The sequence below is a fragment of the Neofelis nebulosa genome, chromosome 2 (assembly GCF_028018385.1).
Source record: "Neofelis nebulosa isolate mNeoNeb1 chromosome 2, mNeoNeb1.pri, whole genome shotgun sequence".
Classification (NCBI taxonomy): Eukaryota; Metazoa; Chordata; class Mammalia; order Carnivora; family Felidae; genus Neofelis; species Neofelis nebulosa.
In genome coordinates, this window is record NC_080783.1 from 21,142,940 (window position 1) to 21,156,621 (window position 13,682).

The window sequence follows — 13,682 nt, forward strand, 5'->3', positions numbered from 1 at the left end:
CTGTTCCTTCTGGCTGTGACACTCTGTGCCCATTCCTTGGCCTCGTGGCCACACTTGTGTGTTCTGTCCACCTCAGTCCTGTCAGAGGTACGCTGTTATCTCCCAAACTCGCCATGGGCTGGATCTATAAGATCCAGGCTCTGAATGAGGCACTTCTTCAAATCCCAGACCTGAATTGGGCTCAAGAGAAGCTTTTCTTCCATAGTGGTAGCTTCCATGCTGGGCTCTCCATACTTGTGTATTCATTAATCCATCCTTCCGTTAATTCAATACCATTAAACACTTGCCCCACATAACACAGCATGGGCACGAGGGAGAATGAGTAAGACAACCCAGAACGTAAAATCCAGCAAGTCGTCTACAGGACATGACCCTGGATCTCTGAGAACTGCTATGTCAAAGCATCTTGTCATGCCCCTGCTTAAACAGACATGCCATGGCTATCCCACAGCAAGCTAACTTCATGAGTCAGGTGGGTGGAGGGGGTACCTGAGGACGAGGCTCACCTCTCGGGCCACCTAAAGCACCATGCTCCCCAGGCCTTTTGCTCCAGCCAGAGACACAATCCCCGTCCATGCTACCCTTTTCCTTCCTTCTTAAGGGCCAGCGGATGGTCTGCAACCAAAGCATTTCCAGACATTTCCCCCCAACTGTGTCGTGGGCTCCGACGTCAAGGGCTTCTCTTCTTTTCCCAGAAGCCTGGATGGCCTCCTGCTGACGGAGCCCGATAATAAATGAGTTCATTACCCTGGCTGCTGGGGCCCATGACAGCCCATCTGGTGGCATGATTAATGAAAACTTTGGGGAGGGAGGTGTCATCTCAGGGCCGGAGAGCAATAAGCTGGAGTGTCTTCCAGCCCTTCATTTCTGACCGATGCCTGAAAGAGAGCAGGGTTTTCGTGGGTCAGTCCTATCACCTTCCTCTGCTTTATGTTCCCTGCGGAGCCTCCGTCCCCAGAAGCCCACTCTAATTAAGCAGAGGCATCTGATCCTCAAATTCCCCAGGTGGGGCAGGGGGACCGTTTCCTGAGAAGTGGATTTTTCTTCTCCTCCCAGGAGCAGAGCGTGTTAGGAGTTTGAAAGAGGGTTTCACCTTCTCCTTTCTTGACCCCTGTGCTCAGGGACAGTGAACTCCCCATTTTCCATCTGCATCCAGGGATGATCTTATCACTCTCGGTTCTGCCAGCTACTGTGAAGTAAGGCCTCAGGACCAAGCACAGCTCTTCAGCCCATGGCACCAGAAGCCCTGCATTTGTGTGTGTGTGTTGGGGGGGGGGGGTGTTGGTGCTTTCCTGGTCATAAGTGACACTGCTACTCTGGTCTCCGACTACCTGTGATAATGGTTTGCTTATCTCTATGTCAGAATCCAGACAAGGTAAGTCTCAGACTCCAAGAAGGAACCCCACTGTTTCTGGGGCAGAGACACGAAACTTCTGTCTTTTTTGTGTCCTAGAATATCAGAATGAGATCCAATTTGGGCTTCTCACTTGAATGAAGCCATAGTAGGTACCAATTTGCATCCTCACAACATAGAGCAACCTGTTGCCTTTGGTCTGCAAAAATTCTGTGTCTGTTTCTGTATCAGTTCTTCCCCCACATCTGAGCTCCCAGTGTTCTACAATCCCTGAAACAAAATGTACTTTGGATCTTTCATTCACACCAAGGTATAAATAGCTGATAACAGTTTAAACTATTACCTTTATTAGGAGCATCTCCATTTTAACAAGGACCAAAGCCTTGAGCTAGAAGGAGATAGGTGTACTTTCAGAAAAGGAGCCAATGAATGGAGGGAGGAACGCTTGGAGTCTTTTAAACCTCCCAGGAGTGAACATTCATTCTAGAAAACACATTAGGCCCCTCTGTTTCTCTGTGCCCTCACCACTACCCTAATGGGAGTTAGCATCATTTCGCCATAATATTGTAAGGAAGAAGGGGGTTGCAGGGTTCCTCCTCTGGATGGCCTGTCGTGTGAGACTTCTCAGGAACAAAGATGGAGATGTCCTAGAAATGCCCTTGAACTCTCTACTCAGTTGCTTCCTGTAGGTGTTTGTGCTTTTTGGCACCATGGCATGAAAAGGACATGGCTGAGAGACAAGGAGTGAGTATAGCTAAGAGGAGGGCAGGAAGATGGGGTTATCCTTGTCAGACACTTGGACTTACACCAGGAAATGGCTTCAGAGTTTCAGCTTTGCCTGCCTTACAGATTCACTGTGAGATTATAAGGAAAAGTCCCTAGCTCTCTGCATCTGTATCTTTTACATGGCCCTGTGACTTCTTATTGTATGGAAATGGGGTGACAATCAGGAAAATTTCATGTGGCAAAAGTGTTGAATTTTAACAGGGGAGAATTCTGTTACTTTGTTTCAAAGCCCCAGTGGCTCCCTGAGAATGGTGGGTGTGCTCCATCTTTGATATTTGTCAGTTTTATTTCCCAATGTGCCTAGAACAGTGCCTGGCACTTGGTAAGGAATTCTCCATAAGTATTTGTGGAAGAAAGGAATGAAATCAACCAGGAAGTATCCTTCAAGCCTTCAGGTAGTCCAGTGTTTATGAACTTTTTAAAGTCATGGAGCTCTATGATCAGACAATATCTTACATGTATCCGCAGTAAAGAAAACAGAGAGGGAGCTCCTCTGGTTCAAGTGTGTGTGTGTGTGTGTGTGTGTGTGTGTGTGTGTGTGTGTGTGTATGGAGGGCAAGTTCCCTCACCCACCTCCCATTCTGAGTTTACAGATAAGAAACATGGGGCCAACAGGGACTGTGTGACTTGTGGAGCTATCCCCAGGCCCAGGTGCCCCTCTCCTCATCCAATGATCTCCCCACTACATTGAGGCTACCAGACTGCCCAGTGGATGGGCCTGGGGTACCCTGCCTGACCACCCATTCCCCCCCCCCCCAACTCTTCTCATCCAGAACAGCCCCACCGCTACCTGTCACATGTGTGAAGCTTCTGCCTAGGCTTTCATTTGAGGGAAGGGTTATAATGCTTAAGAAAGAAAACCATTGCTGGGGGACTGGAAGAGGAAGAGAATATTGAAGTAGAGGTTGGCTTGGTGGGGGGAACCTCAACCTCCCTTTATTATATGACTCTGAATAAGTCAGAACAGACATACCCAAGGCAGGGACTTGACGTGTACTCTCCCCTCTGCTTTCTTTAGGGGCTTGTTTCATTCTCTGCGGTGGGGAGAATGCTCTTGCCTCACTGACCAGGATTTAATTCGGTGGGAGAAAGGGAAGAGAAAGGGACACGTGAGGAGGGGAAGAGCCAAAGAGTCCCTATCTCATGCCCTCCAGCTCTGAGATGCACAAGGCCAAAGACCTCCAAGCTACATAGGAAGGAGTAGTGAGACAACCTTCCTGCCAGTGTCCTTCAGGCAGATGTTTAGAGGCAAATACCGCCAAGAGTAGGAGGGAAACACCAGGAGATGGTGCCCAAACTTGGCCACATGTGCAATCAGCTGGAGATCTTTATACACTATGATGCCTGGTTCCTGAATTTGGATTCACCCCACGGGAGTTCTTAAAGCTTGTTGGGTGTTTCTAATGTAGAGCAAAGTTTGGAAACCACTGCAGGGAGGGCAGGGATGTGTAGCCCTACCTGAAGCCTCCCCACTGAGCAGCTGTGTGGTTCCTACCCTACTTCTCACCAAGTGTGGGCCCCAGGGGACAGGACCCCAGACAGGACAGAGTGCACAAAGGCGGGGCCAGCCCTGTGCTTATTCTGCTCCACAGACCACAGGTAAAGGTGGCTAAAGGTGACACAGACCAGAGCTTTGCAGGAGGCCGCAGAAAACAGGAGGTGGCAGGTTGTGAGCACTTTCCTGAAAGGTGGGGAAAGGTCAGAGAGGGTTGTGGCTGAGGCAGGAGGGAGAGGGACAGGTGTGTCAAGGTGGAACAGTGAGCAGCCAGGTGGCTTGCTGAGAGGAGGAGAGGGAACAGGCTGGGGGGCAAGCTAACTCAGCCTGGCAAGTGCACAGAAGGGGGCAGTTGGGTACGTGCCCTTGACACCAGGCCTCGGTTTCCCAGGAATCTCAGGAACCTAGAGGGAGGGGAGAGACGGACTTCCACCACCTAATGGCTGCTGGTGGGGTCACCTCTCGGCCACTGTCCTCCCTGCTTCCTTGGGGGCTGGCTGGTTTGGACCCTCACTCTCTCCCCAGTCTTTCAGTGACTTTCCAACAGCTCTCCCTGCACCCTCTCCATCCCTGCTGCACGTGCCTGCCAGCATAACCTTGCTGAAGGGCCCATCTGGCTGCATTTCTCTTTTCAAAAACAGGGTTTGCCCACAGCTGCCCATCATTTTCCATCATGTGTCTCACGCTCCAGCCAGACCAAACCTCCCTGAACTTGGCCTGAATGCTGCCCCGTTCCTCCCTGTTTACTAGATTCTGTTCTATTCATGGTCTGTCTGAAATGCCACCAACTCCAGAAACTGTCCTTGCTTACCAAGACTGAAATTCATGTTGACTTCAGTCCCTTCAAGCTCTTCTTGGGTCCCTTTTGGAGTCTTTCCCACCTTGCGGATTTGGGCTCTTTGTGAACTTGGAGGACTAGCAGTATACTCTCCCACTCTGACCTTCTGGAGTGCCCAGTGGTGTTTTGGATACAGCAGGTGCCCAATGCATGTTCACTAAATGGAATTTTATGGACTAGGAACCTGGGACACAGGTCGCAAATAAGTGTGCATGTGCACCTACTTGTAGGGTAGCTGGAATATCGAGACAAGAGACCCTTCTTGCCAGACATGGTCCTGGATAAAAGATCCCATTGTCCCACATAATGCCCATTAGAGCAAACATAAAAGGACAGGGCTGGGACTAGATGCTGAGCATGTGGTCTCTCTTGTGTAAGAATTCATGGATACAAGGACACAAAGACACAGACGTAGCAATAACAGCCAACATTTGTAGAATATTTTGCACTTTGTTTCGCGTTCACATTCTCAATAAATACTTCATGATCGCAGACACTTCACAATTCCGCAGTCTGACCCTTTCCACTCACCCGAGATATATACTTGTTACCTCTCCATTGAGCGAGAACATCTAAAACATGTGTGTGTGTGTGTGTGTGTGTGTGTGTGTGTGTACATGTGCATGCACGCACACCTTTAAAGAACTTTGTTAAGTTTATCTATTTAGAGTGCATGAGTGAGGGGAGGGTGCAGAGAGAAAGGGGGAGAGAGAGAGATAATCCTAAGCAGGTCTGCACTGTCTGCGCAGAGCCCGATGCGGGGCTCAAACATACAAACTACAAGATCACGACCTGAGCCAGAACCAAGAGTCAGACATTCAACTGACTGAGCCACCCAGGTGTCCCCCCACCTCATTTTGTAATATACAGAAAGAAGAGACTGAAACGATTCAGCCCCTTCCATATTTCAGGTGTCGTTCTAGGTATCTGATAAACACACAAACATACTCCCCAAAGGCCTGCTCACAGGTATGTGTCCAACTCAACCCACCTCCTCCCTGTACCACACCGCTCTTTCTTGTGACTGTACCTGTTTGCTCCCTGCAAACATGATACCCAATCTTAGTGGCTGTTATGGGTTGGTTTGGGTCTCCCACAAAAGCGAGGTTAAAGTCCAACTCCTAGTACCTCAGAAAGTGACCTTATTTGGAAATAGAGTTGCTGCTGGTGTGGTTAAGATGAGGTTCCACTGAAGTATGGTGGTCTCCTAATCCAGTGACTGGCTCCTTATAAAAAGATGTTCTCAGGAACGAATATAGTGGCCCAGCAAGGGAATGTGTGCAAGTATGTGGATACACTAGGTACAGGAATGTACCTGCATGTGCAGTGAGTGTATGTGTGTGAGTATGTATGTGTGAGTCTGTGTGCACACATATATTGTGCCTGTGAAGTCAAGGAGCTATTTTTGCCCCTCTCCCTTCACGCATGTGTGCTTGCGCGCACACACACACACACACACACACACACACACACACACAAAATACCTTTCAGCCCTGAAACTCTGACTATCTTCTTGGCCTAGACTATTAATAAATGTCAGGCACTCCCCTGCCTGCCTTTGCCAGTGGGCGCATGGCAGTTTAAGAGTGTGATTAAATCCTTATTAGGACACTAATCAAAGTAGCCCATAAAAGGCATCTAACCCTGAAGCTGTTGGGAGTATGCAGGGCCCATAGAGCTAGAAGTTGGGGAGGGGAATCTTTAAGCAAAGGAGACAAGTGACACATTGCAATGTGACCAACCTGCTGAGGATCTAAGACTTGAAATGCACAACACACACACACATGCACACACACGCACACACATGCGCACACACGTCTCTGCCCATCTAGAACTCAAGCTGCCTTTTCTGTTAGAGAGCTTCCTATTCCTCGTTTCCTGCTTCAACACTCAAAAGGCAGCTCTCCGTTTTGTAGGAGAAAACAGTTGCTGTGCTGGGTGATACACCCTGGATCACAGAGCAAGGTAAGGACAGAGATGGAATTGTTCCTCCGAATGTTGAGCTAATCCATGTAAGACTGGGATGTCCACTCGTAGAGGAAGAGCAGGGCATTTTAAAGCCAGACAGATGCTGGTATAGAGGAGGAATGGAAACTGGAGAAGCTGATAATGGGGAATATTTACTGTGCACTTATTATGTGCAAAGCATTTTTGTGGGTCATCCTCCTCCGTACTAGTAATGTGTGCTAGTAACACAAACCCTGTCTGACAGTTGCAGAAACCAGAGCTAGGAAGGGGCGAGTAACCTGGCCAAGACCAGGAAATGGTAGTGGCAAATTTTGAAATGTAGGCTGTCTGATTCCGGGCTCAGGTCTGAATTATTCATGACATTCAGTGGAAATTCAATTCTAGGAAAGAGGGGTAGAAAAGGTGTGAACTCACCAAATGCCCAGACTCTGCAGGTGCATGAAGCCCTGGCTACAAAATTCAAATTCCGTGCCCAGACTCCTTCCTGGGTACCCCTCCAGCTCCCACGTGCCCTCCTGGGAACAGTGGTCGGGGCGGTCAGGACAGCTGCGCACGCTCACAGCGCTCACCCAAGTTCTGGCATAATGAGGGCCAAGGGCTGCGAGAGGCGTGACATGCCTCGTAAGCAGGCCCTGAGGATGGAGGTCCACGAGAGGCCTGGGCGTCATGGCAGACAGCAGAACCCGCTGCAGCTCTATCCAGAGGCTTCTGCAAGAATCTCTGGCGATCACATAGGATGTAGGGGGATGGGTGGGAGGCTGAAAGGGACCAGCCGGCACTGGCTTCCTCAGTAGACAGTGTTACTTCAACGAATGGATTTTAAATCTCAAAGCCACTGATTACCATACATCCCGCAGAATGGAAGTCTAGGTTTGAAGACTTAGTCTGGATTTACAGAGTTAGTAAGTGAAGGAACTGCGTGGAAGAGACTTCCGGGTGGCAAACCGGATATCCGTTCTCTGCCCCGCCTACCTGAATGGTCTCCTCCGGGTTGGCTGGAATAACATGCCCTCTGGTTCCGCCAGCCTTCCCTGCCCTGAGGGTTAGACACGTGACAGATTTCAAAATTTCTGCCCAAAGACCGTGGTCTACATCACTCCCGTTTTTCCTGATAAAGAGGCACAGCTGGTGCTGCCCTTGCCGCCTTTCAGTCTTTGTATGGGAACAGGAGGAAAAGGCGTCAAGAACTGCAGCCTCCCCCTGACGTTACTGAGCCACCAAATCCCAGACAGCTGTCGGAGCCAGACTTCTCGGCACACCGAGAAAACAAAGCCTGATTTTGTTGAAGCCAGTGTTAGCTGGTATTCCCATCATTTACAGCCCGAAGCTCTCTGGACTGTCCTGACTGAGGTTCACATCTGTACTGCGACATCAGCGAGGGCAGCGAGGGCCAGGTACTTGAGTTCATCACTTCCGGGGAAAAGACTGTGTGATATTTTAATATTGTAAAAATCGGGATACAGACTAAAAAGGCTACCGTGTTTGTTTGTTTCCCCCTTTCTTAAAGTAATTACTGGTATTTTGGATTGGAAGAAATACTGTATTTGAAAAGATCCCAGGAAACGGACTGCGAGAAAGACCCATCAGGTTTCTGGGCTCTCCAAAGATCTCCTTGTTCCCATTGCCTCTTGTTTGTCCAAAGTGGAGAGTCTGGCAACCCTCCTGCTGCTTTGACAACAAGGTACATTTGAAATGAAAACTCAAGCCGCTTATGCTAAAATATTTATGCTGCTAGTGACAAAACTTTTTCTCAAATTGTCTTTGAGCCTCTGATACATCCTTTTGGATACCTGCAGTGGCCTCCAACTTTTATGAATATATTTGATGTCTGAAAACAGTGGGAGGTCACCTCTGGCCAAACCTTGTGAATAATGATCAAAACAATGCAGATGGTTTGCTCCAAGGAGATGACTAAACCAAACGCATCGGCTCCCAAGACTACTTTGAAGAACACCAGAACTCTAGCCCTTTTTGTCTTGTTTCTAAGTCCCATGCCCACCACCAGTGGGTTTGGACAACCTGCAAGCAGCGTTCCAAATGGCCTGAGGCCTCCTTTCACCCACCACACATGCCCCACAGCCCTGTCTACTTGTGAGATCTTGGCTTGGAATTATTTTTCCTCTTGCAGTAAAAAAAAAAAAAAAAAAAAAAGAAAGAAAGAAAGAAAAAAAAAAAAGAAAAAAAAAAAAAAGCCAGAAGTATAGAAAAAGAAAGTAAAGCATAGCAAAGAAAAAGAAAAAAAAGCCAGAATTTCTATATTATTGCTCATGCCTCAGCCTTTTGCTCCAAATAGACTCTCCTCTCCTGAGAGGTGAGTACATTCTGTTCTCCTCATCTCATCTGGCAAACATTGGGACACAGGGTTGACAAAGATGTTCTTGGGTGTTGCCAAATCTGCAGAAATGACAGGTCCCTCTCAGGGCAACTTCTGCTGTTTTTTTCCAACCCCTATCAGACATTCCCAGGCAAAGCTGGGGCTTTATACCACCTGGCATCAGAAATGCCCTACGACTCCCTTTTACCCCCGCCCTCTGCCAAATGCTGTGGATGCAAACTGATAAGAGATGGGACATACTTTCCAACCTTTTATTCTTGCTAGGACTGAGATAGAGCAAAGTCATGTATATATTCCCTAAGATTGTCTAGATTTTCCAGGAATTTACTGTGCCCTTCCCTCTGCCTCTGAGCAAGACTGTTTCTAATCCAAACAGGCAGACCAGCAGAGAGGGGAAAGGAATCTCGTTCCTGTTTTCAAAATCCCTGGAGATCTTTCCATAGGGTGTAAAAAGTCTTAACACCAGAACAGACACAGCATCCTGTGAGATGAACAAAAGCCACGCGACCACAGGGAATGTGTGTATGCATCTTTGATGAGGTGTATGATCTTGCCCCTATTTCCCCCATTTAAATCAAGTCAAACCCAACAGCTTGGAATGCGACTTTAGAATTGTGAGCAATGACAGATGTGCCACACATGCTACACTTCCGTGCTTTCCTTGCCAAGCTGTTATCTACAGTTACTTTGAAGAACAGAGTTCATCTTTGTTCTTGCTTCTGAAAGGGGAGCTACAGATGTTTGATTTGGGCCATAAAATCAAGGCATGGGGGTCATGTTGTTACCTAAGCAGCAGCTGAGTTTACGGTCACCTACATTTGACTGATTTCAGGTTTACACTTTAAGGAATCAATGTAATCCAGAGATGACTACACTCCCCATGGTCATCCTGTTTCACCCTTACCGTCCCTGAAGCACACAGTTCACAGCACATGTGAAACCTCTAAAATAACCAACTCCAAACACATCAGTGAGAAGTATTTCACTGAGTGTTTGGAGGGGAGACCCACACAGGATGGAACTAAGAATAAAATGCTCTATACACACCTGTGTTTTCCTAATCCCTGAAGTTCCCCTTCCCTGCTAGGTGGGCAATCTTTCTCTTCACCCACCTCTGCCTCTAAAACTCTCCCCTCACTTATAACATAACGTTCATCAAAAGAAAGGGTGGCAATTAGCAAGAACACTACCACTATCACATCTCTTGTTCCTCAAGCTTCCTCAGTGGTGTCATCTTCCTCCTACAGGCCTCTCCCCATCCTGCCGTCCCACTATCTGCTCCTGGGTGCTCACCCTGGCCCTGCGAGGGCTACTATAACTCCCAGCATGAAAGGGTTAAGAAGGCATAGAGAAAACCAGAGACTCACCCAAGCTAAGACACGATACAAGACACATCCTCCAGGGCCTGTCAGAGCCCTTACCCATCTATGATGCTGCAGAGGTGGATGGGCCTGGGAAATGTACCAGGTAAGGCTGGGAATGGGGCTTGCACCTGGGTTGCCTCGTCTCTACCCCAGGCAGCATGTGTTCCTAATATTCAAGCCATCCCTGCAAAGCCATAGATATAAATCCCCCCTATGAATGAGAGGATCTCAGTCAGGTCCTGACCTGGCTTCTCCCGGGCCACCCTTCCCACAGATGAAATGCAAGTGACTTCGCTATTCTGTTGTTTACAGAGGTTAAGGGACTTGCTAAGGCCACAGAGCTGTCAAGTGTTACTGACATGAGGATTAATAAGCACTTGAGTATTGAACATCCAGGGACACTCTGAAGCACAATGCCATTATGTCTTTCTAAAGAATAGAAGGAAATCTAGTCCAGAGTTAGGTTCAGATGGAGAAAAGGGGTGTTTCCTTCCTCTCCAAGGTGACCACAGAAAGCCAACAATACCTAGGTAGGGATTGTAACTGCTGATTAGGTGGACTGACCTATATGGAGGTCAAAGTATAGACTGGAGGAAGCCCCCCCTCCCTATCCCCCTCCTCATTCTCTCCTGCCTGCTAGAGGGAGGGAGGGAGGGAGGGAGGACTCACAAATGTGACTGGTGACTGAGCCGTGTCTACTTAGGGTCATTTAAACCCTTAATAGCTTATACATATACTAACCTCCACAGGTATTTCTACTTCTGCTCTATGATGCCAGACAGACAAGAAAACCAAAGCCTATTCTGAGTAGTCCCCACAAGATGCTCTTACTCTGTCCTAGGCTTGACAGCCAGCTGGTGACAAGATCTAGATGTAGGAAGCAGGCTATAAACTGAAGCCCCAAGCTGCTCTCCTTATGATGGTTTCCATTTTGCTGTTTGCTCTTTGTGTGTTTAGCTCCAGCAGGGCATTAACAGGAAAGAGGTGTTTGGCAAGGCAGGATATGGTCATTCCTTGGAATGACTTGGGTTTGATACTAACTTAGTATGGTCAAAATCTAGGGGGACAATATAATCTATAATTCCTATCAGGAAGCCATTATGCCAGGACAATAACTCCCAAGTAAACTGGGATGCGTGGTCACCTTATCAAAACCATCAACACTTCCCTGGGTCCTAACCCCCTACCTTGATCACATAGAGACCTTAATTTTCATGTAATAACTAGAAAGAAAGCCTAAGTCCAATAGCAGTAGGTAATTATGAAAGTTAGTACTGGTATACTCAGGGTTCTAAAAGAAAAAGAGAAAGACAGGAAAGCAGACCTATTCAAAGGTCCTGCCTATGGCCTCTATTTTGGGTTTTCCTAATAACACGGTGCTTTATTTCTTTAAAGCATTTTGTAGTTTACAGAGTACATTCACAGGCACGTTGTCCTTAATAAGCCTGGAAGGCAGGTAATAGGTTCGCACACTGACAAAGGCCACACGGCAAGCAGCAGAGGCAGAACCTGATTTCAGGATCTGTAATGGTCTAGTGTCCTTCCCCTACCCACGCTGAGACCATGGACCAAAAAGATTATCTGTTGCTTGAATCAAATCAGCCGCAAAGACAGTCATTACCACTGTACATATTCAACACAGAAATACGTATGTGTGCATTTATTTTTAAAACCACCAGGAACTAGATTAAAAAACTGCCTATTCCCAACATGGTTTTCTAAATAATTTCCGAAGAGTCTAACTTTATATGTAAATTAATTGGCAAAGAATCAAACTCTAACATTTAAAGGTGGTTCTTAACAGGGGGGCAGTATGTACTCTTGAGGGGGCATTTGGGTTGTGACTGAAGGGTGAAGGGGAGCCCCCCCTCCTTTACCTCTACTTCCTCTGTAAGTCAACAAGCTGTCTCCCTCCACCTGTGGAGATCCTTCCGCCACTCTGCAGCTTGATTTCCTGGGTGTTCCAAGGGATCTGACCTTGATACAGCTGTGTTTGAGGGACAAGGGAAATCCTGGTCCCCCTACTTTCCGGCCACCTTAACTCCTCCCTCTAGAAGTCAACAAATGTTAGTGACACTGAAGATCAAAGGTGACAATGATGATAGTCCCTGACCGCCGATTCGCATACAAGCCTATCATTCGCGGGACCGTTAGGCATCTGAGGCTTATAGCCCCGGCTGGCAGACCATGATGCCAGACCATGATGCGCTGCTTGCTGCTCTTCCAGGCCACAGCTGGTGGAAAACCTGGGGGTTCTACAGACCTGCAATACTCATTTCAGGGAAATGGGATCTTGGTGTGTTCGTCCAAAACATCATGCGTGCCCTCACTCAAAAGAGTATGTTCTGACCAAGGCTACACAGCATGTATTCTGTGCCTACAGGAGGTGGATTTAGTAACCGCGTGACTAATTTAGTCCTTTCCCTCCCTAGCCTGTTACATTAATTTCTTTCTTTCTCCACATATTCAGACAATTTAGGTAAAAGTGAGGTTAAGCACAAATAATCCCACCATGTACAACACAGATGAGAAAGTACCAGCAGATCTAAAGGACTAACTTGATCCGAACTTCTCCTGGTTTGACAGAAGGACTATCTCCAAGAGGAACTCCCCAAACTGCCAAAGATGAGGGATTCTTATCAGGCCCGACACCTGAACTGATTCATACCGCCAGGAGGGTCTGATGAGAATAAGGTAGAATTGAGAGTACAAAGCTTCCCCTCTGGATATGACACGTCTCAGTTATGTCCAAGTCACAGACGTGCCCCGGGCTGCAACCATCCAACTAGACAGGAAGGTACGGACGGCATCCTTCACTGGGCTTGCTTCAAATGGGTTCCTGGATGTCAAGATTAACTAAGGTGTGCAGAGTACTGAGGGGATGGCCCAGAGGCCTAGAGGAAACCACTACTCTCTCACCTCAGCTGGCTGGGAGATCCGTCTTCAAGCAATGCACAGAGGGTCTCTAATTCCCCGCTTGGCACTGAAAAATTCTTTTGCAGATAATTCACAGTGAGTGGCAAGCCACGGGAGGGGCGAGTCATTTATGCCTTCAATACCACCTTTGCAGAATGAAATGAAACACCGTTTACGGAGTGCTGAGGGTATGGGGAGACTGGGCGTCACAAGGTTTGTGACACCAAGGGAGGAGGAGTTAGAACTCAGGAAAGGAATGAGGTCTGGAAAAGTAAGGGTTTTGCTATTTTCTCGTTTAGGGAAAGGAAACGTCACCCAGAGAGAGAGGAAAGGAGACTCTGGAAAAGAATGGGAAATTAAGGAAGTGTTTGAACACTTTGTCTCTGTGAGACCTGTAGGTGGGCAGTAATAAAACGATAAAATCCTAATTACAGGGGGTGAATTTCCCCGTTGTTTTGTTTCAGGGTTGGCGGATCTGTCAGAGGCTGGACCAGAAGAGCATTTCTTCATGAGATCACCACCGTAGCTTCGTGAGCAGGGAAGCTGTGCCCCCCTCCCACCCTACTCAAGGAAAACCACCTACACATACAGCTGATGTAATGTGGGGATGAAAGGCTTAAATAAAA

The 13,682-nt window shown here is 47.8% G+C and overlaps 1 protein-coding gene across 1 annotated transcript in view; it reads right to left on the bottom strand.

Annotated features, from left to right (window-relative positions):
- The window catches only part of XRCC5 (X-ray repair cross complementing 5), a 131,387-nt gene that overhangs the window by 27,069 nt on the left and 90,636 nt on the right, over positions 1 to 13,682 (bottom strand). The window lies entirely within an intron of this gene.